We start from the raw sequence: 13,893 nt of genomic DNA, 5'->3' as shown, positions 1-13,893 counted from the left end.
GTCATGCATCCCTCTGCATAAACCCAATGTACATGAGATGACGCCCTACAATAGCCCTCTAGTACCAAATGATGCTCGAAATCCTCAAGTATGACATCAAGATCTTTGTGGCGGACAGAAGGAGGAGCTTACTCTGAAATGTGTCTCAGAATAACCAATAAATACCCAAACTAGCGCGTCACTTTCTCGGGCAGATACAAATACATCACATCTAACACACAAGCCAACTATCTAGAGTATAACAAGATGATGTCTAGCTGACGCGTCCACGGTGACCCCCGTATGTACAGAAGGAAATATCACCAGCTACATGACAATCAAGATACACCCGAAAGGACTCGATCACCTGTTTCCCTCTGAACGGGAAAAAGGCGCAAACACATGGCCAATCCTTACTATAATCAGCCACATATTCCCACCTAGAGATTCGAGGAAAGTGAGAGATGATCCATCCCTGAAAATGGTTCAAATAAAGTATTAATAAAAAGTGTAACAAAAGAGTTATGAAAATATTAGTAACAGTAAATTAGCGTAAGCAGTGTTAAGTTTCCTATCATCTACTTTGTCTTTCAAAGACAATCCTTGCCCAACTTCAAGGACATGTATACCAAAGAGGCGCCCCCCTAATTGTACTCGTGAATCACTGGAAAGTCGATGAAGTATTTAAGATATACCACATCGACGTAGGTTGGTCTTTTGTCCACAAACATGGACGTGCCAACTAGGAACAAGAGGTAACATCTCAATGCACATTGCCGGTGGTACTCAACCTGCATATCATCACCATCAGTATCTACAATCATATGCAGGTGGTCTTTATAAAGTTCTTCCAAAAATTTAAATCTAGCATGAACACCTATTGTGCCAGCTATCTCATTCCGCATCAATTGGTTAAGCTCCAAAATATGTAACCAGCATCTCGCTGGCTTCCTCTCGACCGATCCTTGAGTGGTCAAGTAATTTTTCTTTGATGGGAAGATGCGCGAGGCATGTGATGTCATCTAGGGTGATGGTCATTTCCCCAATAAGAAGGTAGAAAGATGATGTCTCTGAATTCCATCTCTTTGCAAATTCCGTTTGCATTCCATGGTTTATGGTAGTGTACACAAAAACACATAAATCGGCAAACCTAAAGTATCAGATAACATTCTTGAACCAAACATCATCGGGCTGTTCTAAATCTAAAATCTTCCTTTTGTGGTTTACAAATTTTAAACACGGACGCTCCTCTAAAAAACATATCACCATCAATCATAATTAAGTTAGTTAAAAACATATGTAATGCAAAAGTAACTAAATACACCTCTCTTTATCAGCATCGAGTTTCTCCTGATTGGCCTCATATGCTTTAAGGGATTCAACATGGGCTTCATAAAAACATGCCTGAGAAGTAGATGCCTGAGACATGCGACTATGAGAAATAGAATCAGATGGTTTTGAACCTCAACCTTGTGAACCATCAAACAAGGTAACATCGACTTGTGGCCCTTCCCCTGACCCTCTCACGTCTTACAGACGCGTGTTGGGACACATGACTGAGCCTAAGTATGTCCTGGTTATTTTCAGCCATTGCACATGTAATAAAATCAAAATTTCACATCAAAATACAACCAAAATGCAACTAGGCCAATTTCGGAGATACATCTCCGAAAACAGTGCATAGAAAATTCAGAGATGTATCTCCAAATGAACTCGTGATTCTTAACAATGAAAGAAACCGAAAATGCATGTCTATACCAGCTATCTCTTTAGAATGTACTACTATCTAATGTATCTTAAACAATCTATGTTACTTAAAACATCATCCAAAACTCAAAAAAGAAATGAAATGAGAAATTTACCAAATTAAAATTGTGGATGAGAACCTTGAATGTAGTGTTTGACTTTGTAACAACTGAAGTAGAATAAAGTGAGTGAACTTGAAGAATCTTGTAGAAACTTGATCAAATGGGGTTTGTAAATGACTTTGCAACAAAAGAGATCAAAATGAGGTTTTTTTAGTGTTTGCTGAAAATGAAGGAGGAAGATGGAATGATCTGGCGTGAGTATATGAAACAAACGCGTCTGGAGATTTATCTCGAAAACATGATTGAATTTTGAATCAAGTATTTTTACGGAGATGCATCTCAGAACCCACCCTAATGTTGATATGAAAATGCATATTCGAACTAAATTTTAACAAAATAAGGTGTCTTAACAATTTAGATTGCTGAGTATGTAAAACTGATGTGTCCAAAAATAAATCTCCAAAATTCAGAAACAACTATGATTTTTCACGTTGGTGGGAGTAGGGCAGTTCATGGTATGGTTTTATGAGAAAACTGAACTGAACCGAACCAAACCGTAGTTAAAGTTCACCTGAACCGAACTGAACCGTTTTAATTTACTCATAACCAAACCGAGCCAAAATTATTGGTTTGGTATACCGTTTAAAAATTCCAAACCGTACCGAATTGTTAGAAGACAATTTTTTCAAACTGGACCATTTGCTAAAGAACCGAACCGTTAATTTTTTTTTAATTTAAAACTATTTTTCAATTTCGATTCCGTTTGATTTCAGTTTCGATTAGGTTCTTAAACTATTAGTACAATATGGTTCGGTTCTTAAACTGTTAGTACAATATGATTGGTTCATTAACCAAATATAATGATTCAGTTATTTTAATTTTAGTTCAGATTTTTATTGAACATCCCTGGTTGGGAGAGTTCCTCGTAAGGTTTAGAGAGCAATTTCCTTTGCCTTGTTAACATCTCTCACTTAAAAAAAAACATTTTTAAAAAAATGTGTTAAATTGCCAAATGCATTGAACTTTGGCCCTGAAAAAGTGATCCTTTTAGCTTAAACAAGAATGCAGAATAATGGTTTCATGATGATGCTTCTATCATTAATAATATTGAATGGACACTTTTTTTTCGTTACTCAATGATTAAATATTTAAAGAGATTCGGAAGACCAATATTAAAGCATTTAAACACACATTTTAAAAACATGAAAATACATCAAATGTAAAAATTACAATTTTTTATTGGTGCAAATCATAAAGTTTGACGACGATTAATTTATATTAAAAAATTTGATTGATTATTTTTGATTGTAGACGAAAAATAATAATAATTAAATACTAACTTACACAATCATAAATATTAAAATTTAAATTTTATAATGACGTTTAACCTAAACTTTATCAATTAAATTAATATTTATATATTTTGAGCTAATATTCTAAATTTTTTATTTTTCAATCACATTATATTTATCAATTTATCAATACAATTTAAATTCAAAATTTATTAGATGTAAACAATTTTTTTTTGAGTAAGTTTATATAAAAATTTATTTTGACTTAAATAGAATTCTTATGACGCCATTGATATTTTAAATTTTTGTCAATCTTAGATTATATATTAAATTTAAAAAATAGAAAAACTCAAATAATTATGAATCTAGTTTTTTCTAATTAACATATTATTAGTAGGTTTACTCTGATTAGTTAAAAGCAAGCATATTACAAAAAATATTGAGGATATATATGCCAATATTGAACATGTGACATTTTTGTCAGAAAGGTGCTCTCAAGAATACTACTACTTTTGTTATATGTTCAAATTCCAATTATAGACCCAACAATTCCAGAGATTTAATGCTTAATTTGGGGGTGATAATGTTTTCTATAACAGAATTTTTAAAATGGGGCTAGAAATAAAGAATAAAAAGTGAAAGCAAATAAAATGCTTTGAAATTTAGTGAGGAATCTATCAGTCTACAAGCACGTTTTTCTGCTCTGTATTAGCATGTCAAAAAGAATAAGCAAAAGAAGTAGAAAACATGCTACTATAAAATATTGGAATTATTCGTCATATTTTAGTCAACTATGCTTCTTACAATCCTAAAAGATTGAACCGAATGTGATAAAAATTCTATTTCTCATTGATTGTTAAAATAGTTACAAAGTTTATCTACTAATCATTCTATGATTTAATTGAAATATATTGATAGTGTAATTTTACACAGTCAGTTAATCTTAGACGTTGAATATTTAAATAAGTTTGACTTTTATTTTAAAAACCTATAAAGTAAAACAAACGGGTGATGATTATGAATCGACAATGTAAAACTTTTTACATCGATAGTGCATAGTAATTAATTCTATCATTCTATTTGATAGGTGAGAATAGGTGAGAATAGAGACTATATAATTTTTTAATAAAAAATTTCTTTAATAGATGTAGAATTTGAGATTTTTTCAATAAATTCATGTCATCACTTAAATGTTAAGAAATTTCTATTATGATGAAAATAAATTTGTGTCTTTTTAAGTTGATCGTCTTGTCGGGCTTGAGATGCGCAACATCTCAAAAAAGGTTGGAAATATGTATTTAAGATCAATGACTGTTTGATCTTTTAATATTAAAGGGTTAGGGGGAGTATCAAGAAGAATAAGGTGAAATGACTAATCTTATAAAATATTTGGATGTTTGAACTATTCATGAGATCAAATTGGAAATGGTTGATTCTTCACTTTGCCATTTTCTTTGGCGTAAATCAGATTGCGAGTGGGGTTTTTCGTTGGCAGCGGGAAGTAATATGGGGTTCCTTCTATATGGGGATGTTAGACAATGAACTCTTTAAGGGATATTTGAGATTATTGTTTGCTTGTGCTAAAGTCCTGATTAAGTTGTTAGGCCTTAAACACTCCAGGTATAATAATCATTACCTCCTGCACCAAGATCTAGGGAGGTGGTGTCCAAAAGTTGGGTTAAATCCAACATCATTAGATGGATGAGTTACACATTGAAAGAAAAATGGGCCTTATTATTGTCTTTCCATTATTGGTTCAGATGTATGGATCTATGTGTTTGCAGGTATAACGATTGTAACACTCTGTTGACCTATTTGGTTTTGACGATGACAACACTATAACGTGAAGTCTTCATCTGATATGATGATCAAGTTGTGGTGCTTGGAGATCAATATGTCAAAGCCTATCTATGGAGGACAACACCTAATGTCAAATTGCATTAGGTGGAGTTCCTAATGATCCCAATCAAGCAATTTCTCCGATGATGATATCTAAAAGGAACCCTTATCAAGCCTCATCAGATAAAAGAAGTTAAGTCCCAAATGAAGTGCTGAATCATGTTGAATCAAACAAGGGATCTTGAATCTTCATAGTTGTGAAAGAAATAGAGTGTGAAAGCTCTTCATGTATATGTCAAATGATATGTGTCTAAATGTATACTATTAGCTCTTCAATTACTAAGGCAAACTACACACATACTTTCGAGTAATCGGAAAGCCACTTTGATTTTATTAAAAACTACAGAAAAACCTTTTTGTGCCCAGCTAAATGATTAATGACTCATTCTAATCAATTATGAGGATTTTTACACGACATAATAGATTAACCCATTAGGGTTAATCAATTATCACTTTTGCAACCCTAATAATTGATTAGAGAAAGCTATAATCGATTAGTGACATCGTCATTTAAAAATATTCCTTATTTGAACTACATAATCGATTATCTGATATTCATAATTGATTATGAGCATTAAAAATCCCATGGATTAAGTAATACTTTATCCTATAAATAGAGAACTCATTTCTCTTTTAATTTACACTAGAAAACGTATTTTAAATACTATTTCTCACTCTTCACTCTCTTCTCTCTCTTTATTTCTTCTTCACTTTTGCCTTAATACTTTGAGAGTGAAATTTACCTATCAGGTATATGGTTCTGGTGTGGGGGAAATTTTGTAATATCTCTTGTGAGATTTTTGCTGTTTGGTTATGAGTTAAACTAAGTTAAAATCTCTTATTTGGTTTATGAAGATTTATGTAAAAACCTTCGTTTGGTTCGTGAGCTTCGCCTGGTATAAGAGTTCTCCTTTGGTTCAAGAGACTGTCCGTTAAAATCTCCGCTTAGTTCGTGAGTTGAACCTAGTGTAAAAGCTCTCATATGGTTTGGGATTAACCTTGTACAAAATCTCGAGTTTAGTTCGGAGGGTAGCCATTATTAAAACTTCTGTTTAGTTTGAAGGGAGCCTTTGTAAAACTCCAATTCGTTTGTAAGGTGGTTCATAGGCAAAACCTGTAAAAAGCTCACATCATAGTGGAAATTCCCAAAAAGAAATTCTTGGAGAGAAGAGTAGGCTAAGTGGTTAGGCCAAACCTCTATAAATCTTCGATGCATCTTTCTCTTCCCATATCTCTTTACACTTTGATCATTTATTTACTTCTACTGTATTTCTTTCTTTCCACTCTGATTTTATTTATTTCGTTGTTTTTCCTTATTTATTTTACAAACTTGTTTTAAACTCTAATTTTATCAAAGATTTTTTTATTTGAACATTGTTTTTCAAACCTACGCAATTCAACCCCCATTCTTAATTTTGGAGTCACATGTCCAACAAGATGTTACTTGTGTTCGATTTATTTATCCAACATCATCGGTGCAATTTGATGAGCTTAACATTCCAACCCATGGCGTCTAGGATGGGCTAGGCGAGCTAGGTATAACCCCTTAAGGGACCTATACTATAAGAAAATATAGTTGCACCCTTACTAACATCAACTTCTTTTAGCGTAGTGGTGAGCGCTTGATCCAATAACTGGTATCATAGCAAGGTCATGGATTCGAATCCATCCGACTGTCACTAGAGGGGAGATTGTGGATTTATTTATCCAACATCACAAATACTATTTTATGGGCTTAACATCCAACCCATGACAACTAAGATGGGCTAGGTGGGATAGGTACAACCCCTTTAGGACTCTATAATATAAGGGAATATAGTTGCACCCTCACTAATAACAATTGCTTTTAGTACAGTGGTAAGCGCTTATCCAAAAACGTTGTTTCAACATAATAGTAATGCCATAAGCGAATTAGATAAAGTTTTTTAATAAATTAGATGGTTCGACATTTGGGGTGAGGTTAGACAGTGGGCTCTTTAGAGACATGTTTTAAATCATTATGCTAATGTCTTCCCCAAAGTTGTGGCAACCTAAACTCTTCAGGTTTAATAGTCATTTCCTCGTGCACCATGAGTTGAGGAAGGAGGTGTCCAAAATTTGGGTTGAGTCTAACATCACTAGACGTATGGACTACACGTTGAAAGAGAAATTAAAAGCTTTCAAATGCAATATTATAATATTGGTACCCAGATTTTGGAGATATAAATTCAAAAAATGATATTCTCATTATTGTTATTAAAATACTTATATTATAGTACAAGGGACCCATTTTTTCATTGTAGAAAAATAATCATGTAGTTTGACTTGAACATAACCTGATATCTGCCAAAAACTAAGGAATCTCGGAGGTTTCAAAGGCAAAGAATAACTGAGTAAATGAAGGTAATTTTCATTGTTGAATGAAAGAGAGGCATATTATAAATCATATTGTGGTTGAGAAAGTTGAGAATAGTTGGGTCGAGGTGGTGATAAGGTACGTGCCAAGGTACCCAATACTCCTCGTCCACTTCACTGAGGTGGTTTTTTACCACCATAGTCTAAATGGTATCTCATTATCCATCATATTTCTTGCTAAGTGAGACTCACTATTGACTCATTTTTTGTCTTCCAAATATTGATAATATGTTTAAGTATTGTGATGGTAATAAAGGCTTAGAGCCTACTGAGTTTAATTTATAATTCTTCAAAATCTTATGATAACTTCTCTAAGAGGACACAAGTATTATGTTTGACCAATTTTACATGAATGCAAGGATCCATAAATATTTCTTTTCCTACTTCATTTCATTAATTTTGAAATTGAATCCTTCTCCATCTATGTTACTTTAGACCGAATTCTCTTATTGGTAACATGTACATGTTAGTAGCTAATGTCTTGGTCGATATGTTGCCAAAAGTAATTGATTCTCTTATATATACTAACAGTTTAGCTTTCATCAAAGGTAGACAATTGGTCGATGAGGTGGTGGTAGTTAAGGAAGTTATTGATCTTTCTAAAATGTTTGTGAAAAATAATGTCTTATCTTCAAGATTGGTTTTGAAAAAGTCTACAATTTTGTCAGCTAAAATTATTAGGCAACTGCCGTGTAAAGTGCTTCGCCTCGATAATGATTAGGCAACTTAGCTTTAGAGATTATACATCTTACTCTCTAAATTAGTGTTCGATTCACCCTCTATGCTAAACCATTCAATTGAGTAGTTTTAGGAGGAGTCTTTTCATGTGCAATACCATGCTGCTTGGAATAGGAATCAAATGGTCCATAATACTCTCTATCATTGCCTGAACGAACATATTTCAACACTTGGTCTTTTGTATTCAAAGCATAAACCATAGTTTCCTGGAGTAGTAATCAAAAAAGGTAACAAAATAAGATGCACCACTAAAGGATTTTACCTTTAATGGACTACAAACATCAGAATGTATCAATTGAAGCAACTTTAACTTCCTTGAGGGAGGATGTCTCTTGAAAGATACTCTAGTTTTTTTACCAACCATGCAATGAGAACACTTCTCCAAATCGACATTCTTTAATCCAGGAAGAACATCCTTTTTGGCCAAAACATTTAGCCCATTTTCACTAATACGACAAAGTCTTCGGTGCCACAAAGATGTTTCCATGTTGATAGCATTCACACTGTTCCTAGCAACCAATTTTTTTGTCCAATACAATTTAGAAAACTTTTCCCCTCTAGGCACAACCAAGTTACCTTTTTTGAGTTTCCACTTTCTAGAACCAAATTGATTGTCATAAACACAATCATCAAGCATATGCTAATGAATCAAATTAAAGCCGACATCTGGAGCATGTTTGACACCTCTAAGCAACAATTGCATTCCCATGTTGGTTTGAAAACAAACATCACCAACACCAATTACCTTAGATACACCACCATTATCCATCTTCAACACTACAAAATCACCAGAAGTATAAGATGTAAAGAAATCCTTCCTTGGTGTAACACGAAATGTAGCATCACTATCAACTACCCATAAGTTCTCGTCTGCTACAAGATTAACAGACTCATGATCAAAGAGAATAACAAGATCATCAGTAGTAGTAGTAGTAACACGATCATCATCATGATCTTCATGGTCTCTTTATTTAGACTTACCTTTCTTGCCTTTGTTATCTCTTTTCCACTAATAGCGATACTTATGCATCTGTCTTGTTTTGTGACAATAATGACACTCTAGGTTCTTGTTTCGCGGCTTTGACTTGCTTATGCTATTCTGTGTACCACCCTTCAGTTCATTTTTATGATTTATCCCCTTATTTTAAGTGACAAGTACCTCTGATCGAGATAAAGAGCTCATGCCTTCCTTCTCGTCTCCTCATTAAGAATACCATCCTTAGTCGTTTCCAAAGATATAACACCAAAAGGAGCATAACTTGTGATAGAACCCTGAAACGTCTCCCAAGACTCTAGTAAAGATAACAATAGACATACTCAAAAGTTCACCATCAAATTTGATACTCATTCCTGGAATCTGATCAATGAGCCCTTGAAATTCACTTAAGTGATATAAAATAGAAGTCTTCTCTTTATACTTCAAACTTATGAAGCTATTCAATAAGAACAATTCATTATTCCCTGATTTAGAGGCATACAAGGACTCTATCTTCTCCCACAAAGTTTTTGCATGTGGCTCATTAGCAATAAGATTATAAATATTATCTTCTACATATTTTTGAATAAAACCACATACCTGTTGATGATCAAACTCTCATTCTTCATCAAACACAAAATCCGAATTTGCGAAACTAAAAACCGGTAAATGCAATTTCTTCATAAATAGTAAGTTTTTCATCTTACCCTTCCATAAATGGTAATTAGAACCATTTAACAATACCATCTTCATCTTTGTATTTGACTCCATCATTCAAAAAAGTAAAATAACCCTTAACCAAGAGCTCTAATACCACTCTGATGGGAAATTAAGACACAATAACAGACCAATACACATCAGATATTAAATTTTCCACACTTGTAGGAATCTTGTGGATCAACAATAAATATAAGACGGCAAATCGAACAAATAAAGGCACAAAGAACACCGATATTTTAACGTGGAAAACCCCTCAATATGAGAGTAAAAATCATGACTCGTCCAAACCAAAGAAATAACTCCACTATAATCAATTAAGGATACAATAAATTCTCAAAGTGATTCACAAACTAGTGCTAACAACCGCAATTCACAAAGCAAACTAGCTTACAAATAAGAATAAAAAAACCAAAAAAATACCCAAATATATAGCTTCAATGTGAAGCAGATATCTCTCACCTCAAAACTTGTTTTGAAATTCTGAAATGTCAAAAGTTAAATACAGGTGTTACGAAACTGCCCTCCAAATTTGAGCTCGATCCGATGATTAACAAATTCAGGATCGTCAATTTAGTGACACTGGTTGCAGAAAAACGGGAATGTGTTTCTCTCCTCTTTTCTCTCTTTTGATCCTTATTTTCTCTCTATCTCTCTCAACTCTAAATTGATCCTCTCCACTTAAATAAGTGAGACAAATGCGTTAATCATATTTAGGTCTTTCTCCACATAGGAAGGGAGCCCAAACAGTGGCGGAGCCAGATAAATTTTTTTGGGATGACCGCTAACGTAAAATAAAGATTATAAATAAAATGTAAATAGTATTTTAAATAAAACATTAAAGTTAAAATAAATACAAAGTTAATTACTAAAAATTTAAATTACATGACTTAAAACTACCTTAAAGTAATGCTTTATGCGTTCCGAGTGACTTGAAATCGTCAATAATTGACTCCGAACTAATGCTTGCACTAATCTCCCTTTCAATATATACTGTCATGCTATCTCCAAGAAACCCATCATCCATCTTGTTTCTCAACTTAGTCTTAATAATTTTCATTGCTGAAAAAGACCTCTCAGTTGTGGCCGTAGAAACGGGAAGAGTCATGATAAGACGAAGTAGTCTATCAATCAAGAAGTAAGTTTCAGCCTGTCCAGATGCAATCAAACATGAACATAGTTCTTGAATAGTTGATAAATTATTCAAGTTTGATGCTTGACGAGCAACAAATAGAAAATGTTGGAGTTGAAATTGCAAATTATTCTTCTCTTGATCACTAAAATTCATAGGATAATATTTTTCAACTAAAGAACAAATATTATCAATGCTAAAAGTTTTATATCCATCCTTAGGAGATAAAGAACAAGAAAGAGTTAACAAATCCATTTCCTGCTCACTGAATCTGCTATTCAACTCTTGTAACTATTTGTCAATGGTAGTGAAAAAGATTTCAACTTTAAAGTAATGTTGAATTGTGACTTGATTCTCTTCAAGACGGGAGCGTCCAAATCTTGTTGTTGAATGAACATCATTAAGATCAGGAATCTCAATACCATGCTATTCACAAAAAGATACCACTTTAGTAAACAATATATCCCAACCATTTTCTCTCAAACCTTGAATAAGATGTTTTGTTGAACGAACCAAGTTCATAACATTAACTACATCTTGATTTCTTTTTGTAAGGCTTGACAAAGCATATCTGTTATTCCCATGATTTCTTTCATCAAGTGCAAAATAAATATAAAATCAAATGCCTTCAAGTAATTGTAACAACTATCTGCATCCCCACGTGTAGCATAACTCCCTCTATCTTTTGCAATTTTTTTAAAAACTAAACAAGTTGCTTCATACATGTTTATCAAGCTAGAAATTGAATCGAATGTGATCGCCAGCGAGTATCTCCAGCTCGTTTCAATGTACCAACTTGATTTGCACCTTTACCAGTTACAATCTCATCAATCTCTAACAAATAAGCAATTTCTTCTAATTGGGCAGCTTGTAACTCATCATGACGCTTTGTAGAAGAACAAACAACATTCACAACAAAGATCAGCTTCTCAAAAAATTTATGAACAAATTTGACTTCTCTTGATGATGTAACTAATGCAAGTTGCAATCGATGAGCAAAACAATGAACATAGTATGCATAAGGACAATCCTTCATAAAGAGGGCTTGTAAACCATTTCATTCTCCTCTCATATTGCTAGCACCATCATACCATTGGCCACGAATGTTAGAAACATCAAGGTTATGTCGAGAAAGTATATCACATATTGTTTCCTTAAGAGTTAAATATGTGGTGTCTTTAACATGTGCCACATCAAAAAATCTCTCTTGTATTAAACCAACTTTATTAACAAATCTTAATACAAGAGCCATTTGTTCCTTTTTTGACTCATCACGAGCTTCATCAACAACGATACAAAATTTGGAATCACCAATTTCCTCACGAATACTCTTTTTCACCCTACTAGAAAGAATTTGCAAGAGCTCTTTTTAAATTTGATGTGAAGTATACTTGCAATTTTGTGGAGCATTTTCCAACACAACTTTGCAACTTCATCATTGTAGGATGCTAAAAGTTTCAATAACTCAAGAAAGTTACCTTGATTTCTTGATTTGCTACTTTCGTCGTGACCCCTAAAAGCACAACCTTGTAGTGTTAACCAACGAACAGTGTCAATTGAAGTCTTGAGTCGTAACCGATTATTCATTCTTTGACTTGAACTTTGCATTTGAATAACATTTCTAATATGACCATCTTGATTCAACAAGTCTTGACAAGCTTTCATTGCATTGTTGTGTGGTGAGTAAGGATCCTTCCCTATGTGTTTAAGAAAGGAACAATGTTTTCCATTCCTAACTTTCTTCCAATTTCTAAAACCCATAGAAATAAAGACAAGTGATCCGGGACGTCCACTTAGTTTTTTGCTAAAAAGGTAACATGGTAAGCAATATGCGGCATCTTCAGATGGTGAATATTCTAACCATGATGAAAATATGCTAAACCAAGTATGTTGAAACCTTCTCGGATGATCCTTGTTACCGGACAAAGGATATTTTTCTAAATGAATTTGATATGAACCCCATTTTAGATAAGCTCTTCGTATTACATCCACTTGATTTGGTGGATATTGCCAAATCGGAGGACGCTTTCCAGGATCGCGTTCCAAAGAATTTTCAAAACCATGATGCTCTTCAATTGTTGGATTCTCAAGAACTGTTTCAGATTCGGATGTCGGGATTATAATTTCTTCATCTCTCTCTTCTCTTTCAATTTCACATGCTTTCCTTTTGAAAAAAGAATCAATTTTCCTATTATTCATCTTTACTCTTCCTATAATATCATATCAGATCCAAAAATCAATTTAGAGAACATAAAAATTAAAAGAGAAAAAAAATAATAAACTTAATTAATCAACTTTAATCCGTTTTCAAATACCGGTAACTTCACTATTAGAAATTAGCAGCAACAATGATTAAATAAACCTTATTACAGTGTATAACTATATTTATAAATTAAGTGTTATGAATTGGCTTAATAAACCTCATATAGATTATTTTAACACATCAAGAAAGAAGAATCCTAAAAATCTCAAAAACACAAATCAAGCAATCACTTTAATTTGTTACTTTTTATAAAAGAAGAATGAATAAAGTTTTTTACCTGTTAGATGTCGATCACTTTAATCTGTTCCGATTCCGGTGCCGGTAGCAAACCCATATGAGAAAGAAAGGAAAGGTAGGAACTTTTTACCTTATCTGTATTTTAACCTAACTTTAAATGAAAAATAAAAAATAAAAAATAATTTAAATTTAAAATAAGGATGTTTTAGTAATTTAATATATATGAATTAAAAAAAAAAAGTTGAGGGGTGACCGTGACCTTCCCACGTCCCCCTCAGTTCCGCCACTGAGCCCAAACCCAACAAATCTCCCCCTCACAACTATGTGGAGGAAATCGCTAAACCGACGATATCATTACAAACTTCAAATTTTCCTCTTGATAATGCTTTAGTCATTATATCAGAACCATTATCATTTGCATGAATTTTAGCTAACTCTATTATCCAATGATATCTCAC

The 13,893-nt window shown here is 33.2% G+C and overlaps 1 pseudogene; it reads right to left on the bottom strand.

Annotated features, from left to right (window-relative positions):
- Positions 1–9,820, bottom strand: part of LOC127092855 (uncharacterized) — a 28,528-nt pseudogene extending 18,708 nt beyond the window's left edge.
- Between the last annotated feature and the right edge of the window lie 4,073 nt (positions 9,821–13,893).

The sequence above is a fragment of the Lathyrus oleraceus genome, chromosome 1 (genome assembly GCF_024323335.1).
Source record: "Lathyrus oleraceus cultivar Zhongwan6 chromosome 1, CAAS_Psat_ZW6_1.0, whole genome shotgun sequence".
In the NCBI taxonomy this organism is placed as follows: domain Eukaryota; kingdom Viridiplantae; phylum Streptophyta; class Magnoliopsida; order Fabales; family Fabaceae; genus Lathyrus; species Lathyrus oleraceus.
Note: the sequence above shows the minus strand (reverse complement) of the source record. Positions and strands in the feature narration are given on the sequence as shown.